Source organism: Pinus tabuliformis, chromosome X (genome assembly GCF_031772625.1).
Source record: "Pinus tabuliformis cultivar Carrire ecotype Pingquan chromosome X, CPIR1, whole genome shotgun sequence".
NCBI lineage: Eukaryota > Viridiplantae > Streptophyta > Pinopsida > Pinales > Pinaceae > Pinus > Pinus tabuliformis.
Window position 1 is genome coordinate 887,763,259 of NC_142308.1, and position 22,637 is coordinate 887,785,895.

A 22,637-nucleotide genomic window follows, 5' to 3' on the forward strand; every position below is an offset into this window, starting at 1 on the left:
TCACCTGGATGGAAGGAAGAGCAGCATACTTAGAGAGCACTTGAATTTTATGGGGGAAGAGAAGCAGGTGCTTTCTAACAAAATCCAATAAATGGAGAGGCAACTTCATATCACAAATATGAACATGAAAAAGATGCATGAGTTGGAGTCACATCTCTTTGTAGCCAAGGAAGCCTTGTTCAAGTATCAGCTTGAAGAAGAGGTAAATAGTTCCTGTTTGCATTGAAATTCCTATAAGAATTCTTATATTGGTTCTTTTGAAAAACATACCAAAGGCATCGGTTCCAAGCTAATTTCCAAGATGGGCTATGAAGGAAAAGGCTTGGGTAGACATGCACAAGGTATTGTTGAGCCAATAATAATTGACGAAAGGATTAAGTATTTGGGTCTTGGCTATGAACAAGGTTATGGAGAAAGTTCCAAAGCTACCATGAAGAACATTGAAAGAACTCCAAGAAGGAGTTGCATTGTAGAGTGTGAAGATTGTATTAAGGAGGAATGTAATAACCCGAAACATCATTTGTAGGATGCAGGTGTTTAGAAGCACATACTTGAACCAGAGAGTTTTGGAAACTCTAATAGCCTTGAGGAGATTGACGGTGTTCCAAAGGGAGCCACTTCTTCATTTGCTTCACCTCCTTGTGGAGGCAATAAAAGTGAAAGAGAAAGGTATAAATATGGTTCTAATCATCTTCATTTTGATTTGGCAAAGTATGATAAATTTCCACATAGATATGGGAAAACAATTGCATTTTCCTTTTTTGGTTTGCATAACCATAATGTTTCTAGATGTTGGAAGAGAATGGCCACATGCAGGAAACTTTTGAAGGGAAAGAAGCAAGAATCCAAAGGTCCATTGGACAAGCCAAATCATGTTGTCAAAAGGATGCACATGTGTTGCACTTGCTACCATAAGCAAGGGCATCTTGCTGAAAGGTGTTGGACTCTGAAGCCAGCAATGCTTCCACAAAAGCTTAAGAAGGTGGAAAGAGAAGATGGTAGAAAGGGAAAGTTAGAGTCCATGAATGATGTGTCTTAGGATGATTCACATGTTGATGGTGACGTGCAGACAAATGTAGTACCTTTGAAAGGCATTGATGAGAAATGGTTAGAGTTCTTATCCAATTAAGATTGCATGTCTATTGATGCATCTATTTGCATTTCTTTGTTGATGAGATGCAAGTTGTAGGATTTTACCAAGAAGGTGAATGGAGAAGTTGAGTAGGAGACTCGCTTTGATGCTGCAACATTATATTTCATTTCAGGTTCGAAAGTACAGTGTGCTTAAGCAAAAGTTGAAGGATGAAATGCATGCATGAGCTTGATGTGCATGAACACAAGGATATTAATGATTTCCTTGTATTTGAACATGTATGTGTAATTAACTTGAAGGGTTGATTGCTTTGTTTTAAACATGCATGTAACGTTGACTTGGGGCAAGTCAACCTGGTCTCCAAGATGGAGATAATAATGAAGTGTTTCATCATTTGAAAAAGATTCCTAATGGTCACTTTCTACATGCTTGACTTGAAGGGTCATTTGTTTTAAAGGCATGTTTTGTGGGCTTCTTATCTAGTCCATCATTTGTATGCAGATGTAAGACATGGAGGTGTTCACAAGATGTGAAATCTGTTTCTTTTGTTGAAGAAAGAGTTTAGGCCATCTAGTTGTTGTCTGTATTTCTATTGTTGTTAACAATTGTTGTTGACATCTTATCGAACAAGTACAAATGAAAGTTTTGTGGAGGAGATATACTTCACATTTGTTTGAACCACCTTGGATCAACGATCAAGGCAGAGAAGTTCAAACTACCTTCTATGACCATCTCAGTAGGAGTTTTGTAGGAAGGCAAGGAGGAAGATAGTTCTTCCCAGGAGGACCAACATATCCAGGAAGGAAGGTGGAAAAAGGCTTTGGTTCAGTGGCACTATGCAATGCAAGTGTATGGAGGCTGAAAGAAGAGGGTGTTGTTACTCTCATTTACTATTCAGATTAGTATATCAGTCTTTTGGAGACAAAAAGTTCTTTTAGTGGGAAGGTGTGATCCAAAACAGATTTTGGATAGACTCATAAGTCTAAGTGCTCCTCATAGAGGAAAATTAAAGTCCAAGGAAGTTCTTGGAAATAGCCCTATTACAGAGATCTTTTCCTTCTAAATCTACTATAACTTGAATGGGAAAAAATGGACTTAGGATGAAAAGGTTATCGTAGAAAGAAGATGCCCTTGCTCTTTGGAAAAAGAGGCAAAATCCCCTAAAAATGGCAAGAAAAACCCTTATAAGGGGAAATCGCATCAGAAACTATCCAAGAGCAAACTTAAGCAGAAAGGGGAAGAGACCCCCAATTTCTGATTCCCAACATATCAGGTCGAAGGCAAAGATGTGAAATAACAAAGGTAAGGACCTTCCGATGTGACATTGCGATCACCGTAATTGGCAGATAGACATCGGCGATGGCATAAGACAAGGGATGGAACCCCGAGGCTATGTGATGAGTGATTTTGATATATCGCATTGCAACATCGCATCATGGTAATAAAAGGAGCGATAATACATGCATATGCTATCGCTGAACCCGATGGGTTTTATAAACTTGGCTTCATAATGTTTGAGTTCTGTCGTAAAGGGATTTCCTGTGTGTTAGTGCGTTTTGGTGTAAAAACAAAAATACAAAGGAAATTACCCAAAGCGATCAAGTGGACCTAAAGGGGAATTATAGGCACAATTCATAAAATTTGAGTTTTGTAAGGGTGGGATTTCGGGCGGGCCTTAGGTGAAAAGCGGTATTGGGCTGGCTCCGCCCGAGCCCACAAACTAGTCGACACATGGCTAGTAGAGGAGAGAGGAAAACTGCCTTTTCAGGCGGATAACCTCCCTACTCTTAAGCCGCCCAAAATTGGATATCAACCGTTGATTGGAGATCACCCAAATCGATAGTGGGGATTGCGATAGCAGGCAAAGCTGGACGCAATGCGACATTACGGGTGATTGCAATATATTTTGAAGTCCGATGGGACGAATTTTGTCGGGATTTTCATCCTTTTCCTGATAGGGATTTTAGGGGCAAGTGAATGGAATTTCACATCCAGATTTCACGTCCAACGGTGTATTTTCTAGAAACATTTGTGTAATAGATTTTTTCTTAGTTTTTAGGTTTTTGCCTATGAAACGACCCTGATTCCTTCTATAACCTCTGCTAATCATCATGCCATGCTGCAATAGATGTTTTTATAGGCAATTATGCATTTTGAAGCCACAGAGACACAGAATCAGATGGTCAGTCTAACTGAAAAGAAGTAGAGAAGCTGAAGAGCCGTAGAGGGATAATGAAATGTAGAGAAATGGTTGGGGTAGCTGAAAAGCCAGAAAAGTACCTCAAAGGTGGTAGAGAGCCCGATTGAGAGTGAGGGCAGAAGTAAAAGGAGCAGAGAGAGTGAAAGCTAATGCGCAGAGTAGCTGAGGGAGTCTTTGGAGTCACTTGGAGGTCAAGTGAAAAGCCAAAGAACTAAAAGTTGCAGAAAGCCAAAGCCAGAGCCAAAGAAGCTGGAGTAGAAGAGCTAGAGCCAGAGCCGAGAGCCAAAGCCAGAGCTGAGCGCCAGAGGCAGATCCAAAGCGAGAGCCTAGAGCCAGAAAGTGAGAGCTTCAGAGCCAGGGGATAAGATGGTGTTCTAAACCCATTTTTCTTTGTGTAAACCAGTGGATTTGAGCATGGAGCTTGTAAAATAACTTAGACCATAATCCTAGAGAGCCTAGTTGGGTTGACTAGAGCTTAAGGAGACGTAGCCCAAAATTTTTGGGTGAACTCCAAATTAATATTGTTGTTCTGTGTGTGTGTTTTATTGCTCATTGTACTTGTTATTTTATTTTTTGTTATGTGTTTTATATTACTTCAAGCAAATAAACTTAAACACAAAAACAGTTTAAAAACAAACACCATCATACACCTTATTTTCAAGCACATATTTAATTCCGCATTGGCTAATCATAAAGACTTGGGAATATTTAAGCTTTGGAAGTGGGAGAGCTTCTTTTAAGTTATGAAAGAAGCCTATGTTCCCCACTTTTAGCTCAACCCGCCTACTAAGAGTTTTGCTCATCCTCTGAGCAACTCAATCAATGTTGGCTACATGGGGCCTGACCCAGGTTCAACAGTGAGTTTAGCTAAGAAAATTGATACTACTGGCCCTTTCGACAATAGTCCATGGACCGTGGACTGAGGTCACACCTAAAGTAGTATGGGAGGGTGCTGGAACTAGGTTTGTGCACGCTAGGAATGTCTTGATGAAGGTATTGGAGGTTCGCGATCCTAACCTGTGTGCTGTGCTGCTCCGCACAGCTTTCTATCCTTCGCAACCCGTGCACCCCTTTTTGGATATAGTATTATTCTGATCCAAGCTCTACTGTGCTATTATATTATTTATTAAATTAGTTTTTGCAGGCCCAATTTTCTTATTACTTATTCAACTTTCAGATAAGCGCGTGTACTCAAAAACAATATAGATGCATAAAGATAACCAAGACATAGAAATACAGATCTACAACCAGACGCACAATATTCTGAATCAATCTTATCTTTATTAATACTCAAGTTTAGCTATAGACTAGACTCCTCCCTGTGCACTCAGCTCCAGGGGTCCGCGCACTCAACTACGGACTCTACTAGGCCTTTGCACGCTTAGCTGTAGAGCCTCTACCTACTACTATGAACCAACACACTTCAGATTCTCTTCTATCCTTTAACCATGCCTTTGCATCTATTTATTACTTGCCAAAAACTCATAACTACTTTTACACTTAGAGCCTCGCTCTATTTATGCAATCCCATGGTCCGCGGACCATGGGTAGGCCAGCACACTTTACGTTAAGTTGCATTATTTTAGGGCGGAAAACCATAGATTCTCACACTCCGTGCCCACACTTCATGGGATATTTACATTAAATTGAAAAAAGCTCAGGATTTAATCCCCAAAAACATGCTATGGGGGGATCCACTACCCAATAGGCCCCCAACACAATCATCGTGACTTGTCCTGAGTCACTCTGCTGGTGCGGCGATCTTTGCGTGAATTCCATCGAATAGGTCCTGAGCAGCTTGGGTGTCTGCAGCACACTGTTCCACCACCTGTTGTACTTGTTGCACAACTATCTTAGAACTTTCATGAGCAGGGTCACATTCCTGTCCAACCGTATACAGTTCCTACATCTGTGCCAACTTCCTTCCAATTGTAGTTGTAATTTCAAACTCTTCATCGTTCCATGGTTGGATGTGTGCTTTAAGCGGGGCTTCCTTTTGGTGCGCGACATCTAATCGATCCTTCGGTGCCCTTACCTACTATAGTTTGGTGAGTCATTGAGTAAGGGCAACCGCCTGCACGGTGCCCTGGACATTGTCGTACTCCTGCTGCAACTTGTGCGCTTCTGTCTCTAGGCAATGTATGGTTAGTGCCTGCTCCAACATCCCAGTGCAACCCTATGTTGCCTGACCAAATTTTTCCAACCCCATCTGGATAGTGCAGGTGCACTACTCTCTAACTTCTAGGGGTTTGTAGGGTTGTGTCTTTAATCGTAGCGTGGTGATCTGTAGGTTCAATTCCAAATGAACCTTTGTTGTTTCCTCCCAGGACTCATGGATTCCGGCCGCCACTCTATGGACCCACTCTGCTGGTGGTAGCTTGACTGGCATGGCCAATTCTGATATGCTCCTACATGCATCCTCTATGGACCGCTCCAATCTGTGAGCCTGTGCAACCAACTCTCCCGTTGGATGCTAAGCTGGTCCATGTTAATTTTCGGTTCATGTAGGACCTGGATCGCTTGGCCTTCCTGGGCACGGAGATCTGGGATGAACCCATACTGTAGTTGGTATAGAATTTCACATGGAAATGCAGCCAAGTTTAAGCTGACAACTTTCATGGTGCTCATCATAGCCCGGTCACCCTCTCTTGCTATTGGTAGCGCACCTTTGGGTAAGACGAAGATGTTTCCCATATGGGCGCACAACATATGTTCGGCCTCGGTGGTTCCTATTGCGACATACTAGGCCATTGTGCCTATTTGGGGGTGTTGTACTTGTAAACTTTGTAGCTGTGCGCTGAGCAACCCCAACATAATGTTTTGCTCCATCCAAGATTCCTGGAGTGTGTCCTTTGCGACCTCATGAATCATTTCACTGATATCCAATAGATCATCTTCTATGAGTGTGATCAGGTCAATGGATGTATTTGTGGATTTTCCCTACTTTTGGGGATCTGCTTTCTCAGGTTCGCGCAGCCACTTGAGTTGGGTCGATGCGGAACCAGGGTCTGCGCATTCCTCTGTCATGTCCACTTCCCCAGTCTGTTGCCCTATGGACCTCTCCTGGCCCACCTCGGGCTCTCTGGTTGGCAAGGTTGTGGCCTTTACCATCTGCACTGTTGTTGTTGCATCAGTCACCTTCTATTGCATGGATGCTTCTTGTTCCTGGCACCTCCTCTTAGCTAGATGCGTGATGCGCAGCATGGTGTCCTTCTTTCATTACTATGATGTGACCTTCTCCATTTATGCCAAGTCTGGGGCGCGCCACTTCGGAGGCCACGAATCCATTACTGCAAAGATCACATCATCTATTGTGATGAACAGAAGCTTCACCCATTTTCGTGTTGGATCCCTGCGAGCCTGAATGTACAGGTTATGCATATCCGCCTTGAATTATGTCATGCTTTGAAAGCTGTTATGAACTGTAGGGGACAAGTGCAGCCTACAGTTGATCCATGTTTGGATGCTCGCCTCCATAAACACCCAAAAAACCTTTATCTCACGAATCTTGTTCGCATCTTTTGTAGCCCAGATCGAGGTGTACCTCGTGGCTTCGGGTAGTTCACCATCAGTAGTGGGAAACTGGCTGTCCGCTGGCAGCTCCCCTGTAGCCAACAAGATGGATAAGAGCATCCACTCATATTTGAAGGTCTTACCCTACTCCTGGGCCTCCCTACAGTTCATCAAAAATTCATCGTAGAGGAACTACACCTAGTTGAACTGGACCCCCTCTATGCATTGCTCTACCAACATAATCACAGACACTGGTACTTTGTCAGCATGACATTTCCTCATTAGCTTGCTAGCTAGCAGCTGGGTGGATATGCACACCCCTTGATCCTTAATGCTCAGTATTACATACCCCCACTTTCTCTTTTCTAGTTTATACTTGGCCTTCATTCCTTCTGTGAGGGCCAAGTCATTGCTTTTTCCTGCTATGGCCACGGGGTCATTTCCTTTGACTGGGAGTCGAGAAATTTGGTGAACTAGATCGGTCGTGATGGGAATCAGCTCTTCCAGCTAGATATACCCATCAGGCACCAGGCACAGTAGCTACCTGATGATAAAAATGGTGATGGGCACATGGTGGTAGTGGGGTATCCATCGCAGATGGAGTAGCCCATCCCTCTCCACACCGCACAACCATTTATTCTTCGTTAACTTCTTCGCGGACAACTGTGGGAACTTCTCGCTCTCCATGACATCCCAATCTTCGCACTTCATAGTAGGTACTCATCCCAATGGCAGGCCTTCAAACCTTATATGATCAGGGAGGAGCGGGGTCTGGAGCGCACTCTTCATGGCTTTCAGGTCCTTCGGTACCTTGGCTTTCCCCTTCCACAGGGGGATGTAAGGAGGTAACTTTGTCGCAGAAGGTATTTGGGAGACATATCTGCCTCATCCTCTTGTGCCTCAATTTGGGCGATCAGGGCTTGCAAGTCTTCCTCCCACCCCTCTATTTCAATGGTGACAACTTTTCCCTTCTCTGCCATTGACAATTTTCCAAACCGTGGGTTTCTTGGCGATACACGGACTGGCCCCATTGTTTGTTTATATTTTTGTGGCTGCAGAGTGCCTCACAATTTTGGAACTTCTGGCATAGCTGCTGTCTCTCCAGGCTCCTCATGGGCCATACGGGGCTTTGCGGTGACTTCGGTGAATCACACTCTTGTTCTAGCAGTCTTCATTGTGTCTACACTTGAGGATGGTAAGAGTATGCATCGCTCAATGCTCTATACTAGCTCAATTCTCAAACAGCCAAGTGTTCCCTTATGGCTAGCCCTTGGGTTTTATAGTGTCTTTTGAATTTGAATTTGATCCTTCCCCCCACTTCTAAGTCATAAATTCCTTCTTTGTGGTAGATCATCCCAAATCTAGCTCTTAATTCGTGTCTTAATTGCCTGTCGCCCACTCCTTTTTGCCTCAAATTCGACCTCTTATCATGCATAGTGACACCAACGGTCACATCCCCGCCTACCCAGGCAGCAACACAGCTCCCTATGTGCAGCCATGACACCTATGACATACCGATCCTGCGCACACCCTCTATATCGCATAGCTCTCATACAGACTCTTTTATAGTCCCGTGCCCTCTTTTAACTACTTGGAGTGCTGAGACTATGCTCTACATGGATAGTTAGGTCGTCGCACCACCTGTACGAGGCTTCAATTCACCTTCCAACCCGGTCCATTGGCACCCCTCAATTACCCTCGCGTCTGTTAGTACGTCAGGTTCTTCCTTGTATGGTGCGCTCCCCTGTTTACTTTCTCTAGTAAGATGCGGCCGCATCGATGGTAGCAGGGCGACAAGTTCTTCTAATGCAGTAGTATGGCTATCTATACGTTGTCCTATCATTCTTAGTTTCTCAGCGCAGCATGCTTGTGTGATTTCGATTTCCAGTTTATGGATTTCTTCAACCAATAACATGCTTTTCTTTCCCATCTGTACCTAATCTTCTTCGAGTTAGCAAAGTTTCAACTTCCCTCGACGAATGGTTTCTTGTAACTACATAATTCCTTTACCCAGGTCCTCGCGTACTATCCCAACTATGGAAGTTGTTGTATTGCGATTCTTCTCTACTCTTATGGTCTCGTATCTACTCTTCAATGTTGGAGTCATTTCCACGCTCAGGGTTTTTCTCATGGCTGTATAGGCCCATTGAATCGCTGGTACACGTAGGTCCCAATCGGTTTGTCTCGCTTGGTGAACTTTGTTCGTTATTTTGCATACCTTTTTGAATGCTTCAACATGGAATACTGGTGGTGTGTGTCACTTTTCCTGCTATGGTGTCTGGTTCCAATTCTTGATCCTTATTCTGGGGTGTGCTTTTGTGGACTGCATAGCACACATTTGCACCCATCGACACAGGTGGGCACACAAGCTGCTTCGTCCTGGCTGCCTGATTTTCATTCGATGATAGGAGCTTCCATATCGTAAGTGCATCCACCTTCCACATTTGTGCCAGTTTATAATGGTCCCTTATCTGTACTCCACCATCATGCGGGTGTTGCATGCAGTGCCCATTCCAATGCACGGTACCGCTACTGTTCTGGTACTGCATTTTCAAATTTGTCCAGGAATTCATCCACCACTATCACTCCATCATATGTTGGCAGTTCCCTGGCCTCTGTCCTCATGCAACACAATGATCTAATCATCATGTTGCAATTGAGCATTGTCCCTTCGCACAATCAGTTCTGTCAGTGCTCTACTTCGTCGTCCAAATCCAAAGTACGGGAGCTGTCGCTCTCCCTCGAGATTCTCCCATCTACGGTTGGGTTCACCCAATCCTGGTCTCGTGCTATTATCTAGTAAATACAATCTAGTTCATCATCACTTTCATCATAGCGCACTAGTCAGTGTAGTGCACTCCTTCAGCTGGGTCTAGTGACACTACTATGCATAGGGACATTTTCTCGAATATCATCTTCTACTTCTTCAGGTTGATGACTCCATTCATATTAGTGGCCCTATTGATTCCTAGCAACGCGGGGTAGGGATTGTTGTCATTGACAATCTCTATTACCTCAAAATTCATTTATGTGCTCGCGCCTTCGATATTAATTGTTACCCCTTGCAACCTTCCCATGGGCAAAATCTTCTGTTGGTTTGCCATTCGTAATTGAATAGGGGAGCACTGCAATGCAAGCCTACCCATGCATTCCCATGTTTTCTTTGGTAACACATTCACGTCCAATCCCAAATCTAGGATTAACTGATCCATTTCGTACTCACCAACTTGCACTATCAATATCATTTCCCTCCTAGTACACAATGCATGCTTTCCCAGTTTCTGGACTACGTAGGGTTCCCCTAACCCTGCACACCTGGTGATAAGCTCCTGTAGTCCCTTAACTACCTTATTTTTGCACAACAGTTTCATGCATGTCTCCAAAAAGGTAGTGAGCATGCAAGGATCCATTCCTGTCTCTAGTTGATCCTTACTACTTGAAGTGGAGGACTCCATGAAGCTCTTCTTAGCTTCTGTGAATGTCTCCTTTGCACATTCTAAGTCAAAATCAGGTTCCTTTGCAGGAGCCTTGCGAGCCCATGTATCTTTCTTGAGCTACTTCCCCTTATCTTCCCCTATGGTTGCACTGCTTCTAAGCATCATGTTCACATTTGGGTCTTCTTCCTACGATTCAGACCTCATCATTTGAATATTCTGAGTTGGAGGAGGTTGGAGTACCCCTTTTTCGCACATCTATGTGATCAATGTAGGAAAATCTACTATTTCATGATCAAACTAAGCACAATAAAAATAGGATATCCTCATCAGGTTGGTGCAATCACGGACATAGTGCCTTGATCCTCCACAATTGTAATGAATTAACTATCCATGGCCCCTTCCTAGTCCCATTCCTCCTCTTCCTCAACCTCGCCCCTGAAATGTAGTGTGCGCCATCCGCGCAGCTGGGTCGAGGGCTCGCATTTCTATCTGCATCCTATAGGTTGGAGTCTGATCCAACATTAGCTCGTAGCTTTAACAAGTGCACTCGGCATGGCCTACTAACCTACAGAAGTTACGAAACAATTGTTGGGGAGTCTTTGTATACTTCTGCAACAAATGACAATTATCCATCATCTATTTTCTACCTATCTGACAGATCGTACACCATAACATGGGTGTCGCACTTGTCCCTTCCTATGCCTCTGGTCTCAACGGCATTGGCCCCACTCCTACCAAGTAGTTCGCGAATACTGGACAGTGGTCCTGGTCATGCCCTTAGCCTTTGAATTTTATGCACCATACTTCCTCACGTGCTTCTAGACGCGGTGCCCTATCTTACTTAAAGCTCTGCATTTCCAGGCAGAGATTATATAGTTGCACATGGATTTGTTGGAATCCCAACCCATGATCTTGGATTAGAGTCTCATGTAACCTCATCAGCATTTCCAACACTTCGGCCTGGGTGGAAAGTTTCTATTGTGACACCGCATCTGTTAGCATCATGTTGGCCTTGTGGATCATACTCTTCAACTGTTGATCTAGATCCTAGGTGGTCTTGCCTTGAAGCATCATGATCTCTTTAAAAACAATGATTGCACGTGTTTCTGATTTCGACTCGCTAAATTCTTTGTTCAACACATTCTGGATATCTGCTATCCCTACATTTGAGTGGTCATTAGAGTGCTTGATATACAATGTCAAGGTGCGATCCTGCAGTGCGCTCACCAATGTAGCCTTCTTAATGTTGTCATCCATGAGCCCTTGGGCTTCCCACACTGCTCTTACCATGAACCAGAACTGGTCCAGATCCTCATTCCCTACTCCTCTGAATACAGGTAGCTTGATTGCGCTCACCATGCTGAACTTCGGGGTTTGTGGAGGTGGAGTTGGTGGAGATGGAGGTGTGTCGTGGCGGAAAAAGTCATTTGTGCGGACACAACTGACCTCCCTAGGAGTCTAAACTCTCTAGTGACAAACAAGACAAAATGGAACGATCTTTCTCTAAATACACCTTTTAAAACATGAAAACTACAAGTGTTTAGGCTTACCTTATTCCAAAACGCTGTTGTTGTAGTCCGTCTTTGCCAATCCGGATGAGCTCCTCCTTCACATCAATTCCTGCAACCACAAACAATCAAACAATTACCAAGCACTTGCATCTCATATAATAAAACATATATTCAACATGCAGACCAAGGAACACATGAAATAACTCATTAACACAAGCTATTGAGAAAAATGAACCAGTTTGTATTAATAACGAAACAAAGAAACTCTTACAACCTGGCCTTGGTGTTGTGCAAGTTCCTCCCAGGGTCCATCAAGGGTTTTCCTCTACTTTGACAAAGCTCACCCACTTCCAAGTAGAATCAAGCAAAGACAATCTCTCCTCACAAGGTTCTAAATGGGAGTCCTAATTCCTGCAGCATTTACCCAAAGAAAATGTATAGCTTCAACCTCCTCTCCCTCTGGCTCAATGCCTTTATTTATAGTGCTGTAAAGAGGTTATTCAGGTCCACCATCAATGGGATAATCCCCCTCTTTGGGTGGGATAGCTCCCTTATTGATGGGATAAGTTCCTCCTTAATAGGGATACATGAACCAACTGGAGGCGCATCCATTTCATCAAACCGACCTCTAGAAAGTTCTAGAAGTAACCACAAGTAACTTTTTTAAGATGAAACTTGCGCATTTTGCCTTTTACAGAAGGACGCACCTGTCCCTTAACATACAGAGCGTCCAAGGACACAGTCTTTGTGAACATTGTGAGCGTCCCCGCAGGTAAGGCTTGAGAGAACCTGCGTCCCCAGAGATAAACACATTTTTTACAAGACTTTCTCTCTTTTTTGAGTTTGAGATGGATAGCAGAGGCATAAGACTTGCCTAAGAGGGTAGCATGACTGTTGATTGAGCCATACTAACTGTAAATAGTCATGGTGACATTTTTTAGTGTAACAGATTGCCCCCTAAAGTGCGAAGCCTGGAATAGATTAGGGTTTTGTAATTCTAGGAAGGGTGAAGCGCTTTATCATTTCAAGGATTGTCTTGTGGATGACCTGGTTGGAACCTGCAATTTTCAACACAAAATACATGTATAAGATTATATCATCACTGAGGTAGGCATTCCCATACTCAGATTCAAAACTTTAACTAATGGACTAACTACTCTGATACAGGAATGATCTTGCAGTACATCATTTTATAGACTTTTGTAGACACAGTATGGACGCAGCCATCTGTTTATGATTAGTCTACATAGATAATGAATACAAAACTCCTCGCAGCCTGGATGGTAGAAACTAGATCCAGGGTCTTCACTTCTACTTCCCGAATTGGTACGATTCTAGCCATGTGATTAAATGATTTGATGTCGAACATGTTAGAAACCACTTGATTACCAGTCGATGATGTAAACTGTTAACAAGCGTGAGAGAGACCACCAGTAATGTCAATGGTTCTCAAAGTACCAAGCACAACCCGTGAAATGTGAATAGATGTTTTGATGTCGAACACTTCACGGAATCCTTTGATCGAAAGTCAATGATGTAAACTGACGTCAAAGGCGAGAAACCTGCCATTGATGCATGCAGACTTCAAGGTACTGTCGATTCCTAAGTCATCTTTCTAGATAATGTGTTGATGTCGATAGAAAGCGACCCGTTGCAGGCAAGCCCGCAACACGAAATCATTGTTCAAGTTGAAGAAATGTTGCTGTAAGGACTGACTCAGGGATGGTCAAATGGATGACAAGTATTTTGCAGATGAAATTTTTGCTTGCAGACCTCTTGAACACATAACGACACGACAGATGGCTTGGTGACGAATAACTCAAAGTTAATTCCCGGAACCCGGTTAAAGACTTTCAAAGTGGTTTGATCAACTGTGAGGTAAAAGATTTCCCAACCCAGGTGAATGAAAAAGTGTCGTGTTCAAGAGTGGTAATAAAGTTTCTTTTGAGACAAAAGGTAACAAACAGGTTCATTCTTCTCTCTTTTCCCCCACCATTTCTGGCAAGTACCTCTTTATTTTTAACAAGCTTGAGGAGGATAACATATGCTTGATTATAAGCTCATCCTTCGGACGAGTCCAACCTAGTTTAAATTCGAACCCTAGGAAGGAGTGGTTCGTTCCTGTTTGTAATTGAACAGGTCCTCTACTGTAAAAGTTTAACGAGCCCAGTATAGGAGAAACTCGGCGTTTTTCAATTTTAGAGAGTCTGAAAAACAAAAGGAGACTCCACGTTGAACTTTTTCGTATATTTGTGTCCCTCAAGCCCGAAAAAGTATAAAATAATACCTGGGGGAACCGCTTGATCTTGCGACCAAGGAGTACTTTCATAATAGTGTCGTTGACCTGAAAAGTAAAAAGCGATCAAGGACACGTCGTTTTATTTCCTTATCGAGTTTGAAACGACAAAAACCCGGCAATCTTTTCCTGATTTTGCGGTCAGAAAAGAGCTAAAAGGGGACCGTCTTTTAATTCCGTTTTAACGAGTGTAAAAGAAACGCTCGGCGATCTTTTCATGTTTTAGGAGTCAGAAAAGGGCTTAAAAGATGACTCTGATATTTTTGTTTGTGAAAAATGACAATTTCCCTCGAAATCCCTTTGTCCTGCACAAAAGCAACACATTACTCATACCTGTTTAAAATAGGCAAAAATACATCGAAAAATATCTTTTCATGGTAAAAAATGAACTAATTCATCCAAAAAACCTATAAAAAGACCTTTTACCATGTCATTTTTACCGTTTGACTGTTGAGGTTGAAAAAGGAGCTTTTGACAAGAAACTTCCCGTGGTCGCTGCGGAAAATCCGACCGTCGGAATCGAACGCCGTCTTATCCAGGTATTTTACACATCCTACTCTGCATTTCTATCCGTTTAGAATTATTTTTTAGGTCTTAGTTTCATTTTTTGGGGGGGTTTTGGTTTTGGAATGCGCCTCTCGGCGGACGCGGGTGCCCTTCGGGTGACCCGCGTCCCCCGACTTTTTCCTATACAGGAAAATGGTCGGAAGACGCAGTCCGCCTTCAGGCCAGCCGCGTCCGGGCGCCCTGTGCTGTAAAGGCGGGGTGCGTCTTCCGTGAAACGCGCATTTCAAAACCCCAACCTCCTCAAAAAACCATCCAAAAATCCCCAAATCAATTCTAATGACTATTTCTGGTGTGCAGGGCATTAACCATGTTAGATTGGAGAGAAAGAGAGCATGTAGAGGATGATGAAGCTGCAATAAATCATCAACCTTCCCTGGATGCCCTAAGAGCATGCGGGTTATACAAATATTGGACCATACCGGGCATGAGGGGCCAGGTAAGATTCTTGGAATGGCTGGTTGAGCGATGGAACGTTCAAGAACAATGCTTTTACATAGGAGGGCACCAGCTCGAGATAGAGCCCTCGGATGTATACTTTCTCACTGGCTTGCCGAACAGAGGCGAGCAACTCAGTCTTGCGGGGACTAGGCCGGGTGGCCAATCCCTTGATAGTCTCCGCGACGAGTGGTGCACACCTGGGGCTCACCATTCGAAAGGCATAGAGATAAAACACATCACTCTACGTGAACTCAAAGTCATAGCGTTCACGGTTACCAGAATTTGCGGCGCGGCCGCTTTACACATTGCTTCCGGATCCCAAATGCGGATGGCAATTGACTGTTACCAAGGCACCATTTTCAACTGGTGTGAAGCTGTGTCGGCTCATATGAAGAGCCAACTGACCAAGGCAAAGAACGGACGACTAAAGACTTTTGGATATGGGCCTCTAGTCGTGAGCTTTGCCTTGGAGAGAGTTCCAATGCTGATCCCTCAGCAACTCACTGTTGATATCTTGGGTCCTCGGGAGCCAAAGCTGATACGATGGGTTGCGGTGATGGCCCGGCATCCTGACGAGGGTGCGACAGTGGTTCGATTCTCAGATAGTTACTTTCACTGGTTAGAGGACCAGGTTTTTTCGATACAGGACTTTCCGTATGCCGGAGTGGATTTTAGAGGTGATCCGGACATGGTTCTTCCACCGGGAGAACAATGGGATGACAGAGGTACTTTTATTTTCACAAGTTTTCTAATTATGTATTTTTTTTATTTTTCATATATATCGTCTCAAAACTAACAGTAAAATTTCAAAATGCAGATGTTGGTCCACAGCGTCCAGCCAACCTCCGGCCTTTTGATAGACTACATCCAGCTGCACCGGTACCGGCCCCACAGGACGCGGCTGCAGAAGTACTAGCTGAGTTGGAGCATGATCTAGAGCGTCTCACGGCAGATATACCTGAGACTACTATGGACGACATTCCTACCAGGCTTCAGCGCTTCGTAGTCGCGGTCCCTGGACCGTTTAGGAGATTTTTGCGTAAGGTAGCCCGCGCAGTGGTGTCATACAGAGAGCACCACCAGTGATTGACTAGTCACTTTTGTAGTCACATGTGACATTTTGACTTTTTGTACTATCATTTTGCCGATCATAAGGTGTTTTCAACCTATGATCGAAGACGATGTATATATTTTTTGACACACTTCTATCTATATATATCACTATTACCGGCTTATCCTGTTTAACATATGTGATGAAATGTTTTTAAATTTACTTGCATGATTATCGTAAATGTCTGTCCAACATTCGAGAAGCAATTGCATCTGCTAATGTATTCAAAGACCTTGGAATATGTTGATATTCAATGTAATCAAATTCACGTTCCAAGAGACGCACTCTCAAAAACAACCTTAATAACACAGGATTTCTAATGGCATAAACTCTATTAAGCTGTAATACAACAAGTTCAGAATCTAACCTCACTATCAAACGTCGAATTCCAAATGAAATAGATTCGGATAATAATTCAATCACTGCACTGTATTCTGCAATGTTGTTCGTTGTTTGACCGAGGCTTACCCCATGCATAGAAACTAACTCGTCAGAGGGCGAATAGATAACCCAAGCTGCGGAAGAGATATTCCGTGTACTACGACAAGCACCATCAGCAAATCCAATGTATGTTTGGAGAGGCGTCGACATCTGCAATATCAAGAGTAAAACCAAGATAAGCCAGAATAACGACGAAAAACCACACTCTCTAAGCTAAGCACACTGACTAAACTAACACACTTGCTAGCTAGAAAGAAAATCTAACCTATCTAAAAATTTCTCCATACCCATCATTTAAGCATAATACCTCTTTAGGTAAAGTCCATTTCTGGGTTTACCCAAAGAGTCCCCATCAAAGTCAACTAGCTCATAAGCCCCTTTTGCTAGCTTTCGCTTTACAATGTAGGGCCCATGCCACATGGGAACGAATTTTCCGGCACCTAGCTTATCGTTAGCTTGATCATATAATAGTACTAGGTCTCCTTCCGAAAAACTTCGAGGGGTTACATTTCTATCATACTGAGCTTTCATTCGTTTCGCGTGAGTCTCGATTGCCAATGTAGCGTCACGTCGAGTCTCATCTAATTTAGCCAAGTACAATAAACGTTTCTCCTCTTCGGAAGTAGCTGGAAGTAATTCGACAGCCATTTGAAGTGATGGGATTTCGCATTCAATGGGTAACACAGCTTCTAAGCCATAAACTAGCTGGAAAGGAGTGAACCCTGTTGAATTTTTCACTGAGGTTCGGTATGCCCATAGCGCTGAAAATAACATGTTGTGCCAATTCGACCGATGAACACCAATGGTTCGTCGGATCATGATAACTAGAACTTTGTTGATAGACTCAACCAAACCGTTGGCTTGCGGATAATAAGGAGTAGAGCTATCGTGGCGCAAACCAAGCTGGCTTGTAAGCTCAGTCATCATGACGTTTCGAAAATGGCTCCCATGGTCAGTAATGATTGCTTGTGGGACACCAAACCTAGTTATGATATGATTGAATACGAAAACTGCAGCTGTTTTGCCGCTTGCGTCGAATGTAGGCATCGCCTCGGCCCACTTAGTAAAATAATCAACCGCAAGGATGATATACGCATGCCCCCCGGCCGAGTGAGGGTTACAAGTAATAAAGTCGATACCCCATTTGGCGAATGGACCAACGGCAATTATAGGGTGGAGAGGAGCAGGTGGAGCGCGCATCTTGCGATCAAACACTTGACAGTTGTGGCACTTCCTGACTGCAATGATACAATCTTTAAACATAGACGGCCAGAAATAGCCAGCGCGCAACACCTTCTGAGCTGTGGCATACCCAGACATATGACCGCCACATGCTCCAGAGTGACAATCATTCAAAACCCTCTCAGCCTCTTCGTGAGTTAAACAACGTCGAAAAACTAAGTCTGCCCCCCGGCGATAAAGTGTATCTCCAATAATTTTGTATGCTGGGATTGAAACCGAATTTTTCGACGTTCCGCTTTGGAAGCTTCAGGCCGAAAGGTTTGGGTTTGGAGATAGATGATTATATCCCCGTACCACGGATCTACAGTACTGATAAGAAACAAAGATTCGTCCGCAATGGACTCTTCTGCCACAGTCTCTGTGTCAGCACTCGGGAAATCACACATCAATTCCGCAAAAACTAAGGATTTCTTAGACTTGGACTTCTCGAACTCCAAGTCGAACTCTTGCAGGATAACGATCCATTTAGAGTACTTGCCCCCTAGCAGTTGTTTTGTCAAAATATAAATCATAGGGTTGCAATCCGAAATAACTGTAGTTTTGCGGAGAAGAATGTAGTGACGAAAACGCTGGACAGCTTGAACGGCTGCCAGGGCCAATTTCTCCACATGCGAATATTTTAGCTCAGTGGGATTCAAGGTCCTACTAAGATAATATATCACATGCTCCGCTCCGAATTCATCTTCTTGAACTAACACCATTCCAATGGTGGAATGCGAAGCTGCGAGGTATAAGAAGTAGTCCTGGTTGTAGTTGGGAGGATGCAATAACGGTGCATGGGTCAACGCGTGTTTAAGTGCATCAAAAGATTGTTGGGCAATCTCGTCCCAAAAGAATTGTGTGTTCTGTTTCAACAACCGTGTAAAACCTTTAGTGACCTCGGCGTAGTTTGGGATGAATCGGCGTAAAAAGTTCGCTTTCCCTTGCAAACTTTGGAGTTGGCGCAAACTCGAAGGAGGAGGCAATTTGATGATAGCCTCGACTTTCGAGGGATCGACGCGAATGCCGGCTTTTGAAACAACAAATCCCAGCAATCGACCTGTTTCTATACAGAAAACACACTTGTGGGGATTCAACCGAATTCGATAATGCCTACACCTCATAAAGATTGCTCGTAGGTGGACAAGGTGATCAGCTCGATGTAAAGAATGAGCAGGCAAATCATCGAGATAGGGTTGCACAATGTGCTTGATGTCATGAAATGCATAAGACATCGCCCGTTGAAAAGTAGCCCCGGCATTCTTAAGCCCAAAAGGTAATTTGCAATAAGCAAATGTCCCCCATGGACAAATGAATGCCGTTTTTGGTTGGTCGGCAGGTAGAATATTGATTTGATTATAGCCCGAGAAACCATCCATGAAGGAAAACATTTCACTTCCGGCACAATCATCAATAATTTGATCGATATAAGGCGTAGGATAGTTGTCTTTTGGACAAGCTCGATTTATATCCCTATAGTCGATACAGATTCTTATTGTTCCTTGTTTCTTATTGACCGGAACAATATTCGATACCCAATCCGTTAACGGGATCGGATAAATGAAACCTGCTTTCAACAGCTTTTCGACTTCTGCTTTAATCGCAGCCGCTTTTCGAGGGTGAATTTGACGCAACCGTTGCCGGACGGGTTTAGCATCCGGGTAGGTCTTTATTTCATGAACAACAATGGCAGGATCAATTCCCGGCATTTCCTCGTAAGACCAGGCAAACACGTCGCGGAATTCTTGGAATAGGGCCTTGTAAGTTTGGATTTCTTCTTCAGTACATGCGGCACCTATATGAATGTTTTCCTCGATTCCGGGCTTCACTGAAATATCAATGGGAATAGTACGAGAAATATTCCCTAAATTCAACTCTGAATCAGAATGTTTCGTTGGATCCTGAGCGTCTTTGACATATTCAGCGGTAAAGATAGATGAAAAATCATTTTCAAATGCATCATCCTTAGGTAAAAACGAAGATCTGTGATGGAGATCCTCCCATGGTAGATCGTCTACACTTAGGATTTCGCGAAGTTGTTCGTCAGATGACACGACTTCGGGAAACGTTATCCGTTCTAAGGGTGAGGTGAAAAGTGACTCTTCACTGACCACATTCATTTGGTCGACTTCGGTTGAATGAAAGTCGGTAAAAGACATGAGAGCTTCATAAGCAATTTCATACGGACTCAAAGGCATAGCATCACCGAGTGAGTCTATCTCAGAGTCAGATGGGACGAACCAAGGATCATCATAAATAATGTTTTCTGATGTAATCATATGAATTGTTGCAAACGAAGGATCTGCGCTGAGTGGAGGGAGAGGAAAAGTTCCCAGTAAACCGGAATCCTTAACTAAACCTACACCAACGTCCCTATAAGGGATTGTCGTCTTACCGACATGCTGGATACTCTCTGAAGAGGCTGGGTCGGATGAAAAGTATGTCAGCTGATCAATAGTCACGATCTTACCGTTATGTGGAAACTTAATTACTCTGAAGACCGATGAAACGACCGCTGTCATAGCATATGACCAACTTCGACCCAAAAGAAGGTTGTAGTCTAGAGGGGCATCAACCACTTCCACATCCAGACTAACGGTTTTACCTTCACCCCTATAGGCAATTCTTGTAGAATACCAAACGGACGGAACCCACGGCCATCAAAGGCCTTAAGGATGGTGGGGGATTGGTTCAACGAAGGAGAACCAAGCGATCTCCAACATTGAATCGACATAATACACGTAGAAGCTCCCTCATCAATCACAGTCCGATGAATAGGCCTGTTTTTGACTATCACTGGAATTTGGAAAGCCATTTGATGGGGGAGACGTGGCGTACTATTTTCTAGATCAAAGATCATTAGGTTCGGGTCCTGAACATCGACAGCTCCGATAGCCGACAAAAGCAATTTCCGTTGTGCTGGGCATGATTGCAGCACTTCGAGTGCCGACATTGCTGAAGGTGAAACAGCTAAGTCCTCAACAATGTTGTAATTCTGGGCTGCTCTCGCATGTGGATTGAAAGCAGACCTTCGAAGTACACCCTTGGCGGGCGGCTTAATCACTAAGTCTGGGTTAGGTTTTTCGATCTGTAGTGGATCGGAACCAGGAGCTGAGGTTGATGGGTTAGAGTGAGAAGATTCTGCTTCCTTACCATCAACAGGAGCCTTACTACCATAATCTTGCGATCGAGTCGCAATCCTCACATGAGACATCATCAAAATGGGTTCTTCACTGGCATTCGAAGAAGAACCTATCATCTTATTCTCCTGCTCTGGAAATGGATTCTTTAACACAGCAGGAGTGGGAGAACCTTTGACTATTTTCACAACCTCGGCCCGATGAGGGCAATCTCTCGTAAAATGATCCTCTTCACAAATAAGACAAGGATATCGAGGTTTGCGTTTTTCGTCATTGGTTTCCGACTTTTCAGTTTTCTCCTTTGGAGCCTTGTCTGCTTTAGCCTTCTTCTTTCCTTTCTTCTTTCCACCGTTTTTTGATTTGGCCGTAGATGACTCTACAGCGTGAATGTCGGCGGTGAGTTCAGGAGAAGACTCTCCTGTCGGAGAATCAGGCAAAGTGATAATTGGAGTAGTTGAAGCCTTGGAAGACTTCTTCTTGCTCTTCGTAGTCACGATACCAATCATACCATCAGCGGCATGAGATCCCGAAGGAGCAGCAGCGATTTGATTCGACTTTGGAAGATCCGGAATCTTCTCGTGTAACGTACCCGACTGAGTGTAAACTAAGTCAAGGTATTGTGCCTGAGCAATGACTTGCTCCTCAGTAACTACTCCGGCCTTAGCTACATCTTCAGTAATCTTCGGTAATAATGATTTGACAAACCATTCAGCTAAGATTTGGTCCGGGATAAAAACTTTCACTAATCTCCTTCGACGTCTCCACTCATGAATGTGATCAGAAATATACGTGGACGTCGATTGTTTTAGTGAAGTTAATAACTCCGTGTCGTTATCGTATCTGACCGGCAACTGAAAGTGAGTTAAGAACGAGGTAGCTAACTGGCTAAAGTTGTAAAAAGAGGCCCGTGGTAACTCAATGTACCACTTGGCCGCGAGACCAATGAGTGTACGCTGGAAAAGACGTAAGCGGATGGAATCATCTGAGATAGAATTCGAAGCACACCAGAGGTGGTAAGTCATCACATGATTGGACGGATCCTCTCCAGACTTACCTTCGAACTTGGGTATATCGCTGGGCAACTTATTTGGCATTGGCGGCCAGAACTGAAGATATTGAATTGGATCGTTCGTTAGGCGCGTCAAGTCGGGTAAATCCAAAGTTGCAATAAACGGTAACTGCCGGTTAGGATCTCTAAAACTCTGGGTCACAATACCAGCCCCAGGAGGAGGATATCCAGGATAACTAGGAACAGGAGTCGCATTTGGGATATTATATCCTCCTGGAAAACCAGGATTAACCGGACCGTACTGGGGTTGTTGAGGTTGTTGATAAGTGTACCCAGGATACGGTTGATACTGGTAAACCGGTTGTTGGACAGCTTGCCCATGTTGGTACTGTCCCTGGTACGGAGGTTGAACAAATTGAGGTTGAGTAGTGACAACCGTACTTATACCAGGCTGACCTACAGGCATCTGGACCGTGGTTTGAATCGTAGATCCAGACAACGGTAAAGATGTCTGAGGTGTGGTAACAGGGACAGTAGAAACTGGAGCCGTCGATACTCCAGAAGTAAGTATGGTAGATGTAGCGGTAGTTGCAGCAGCCGTTTGAGATGGAGTACTAGGTGCAATTGACGGCTGAGTAACTACCGAAGCTACAGAAGTTT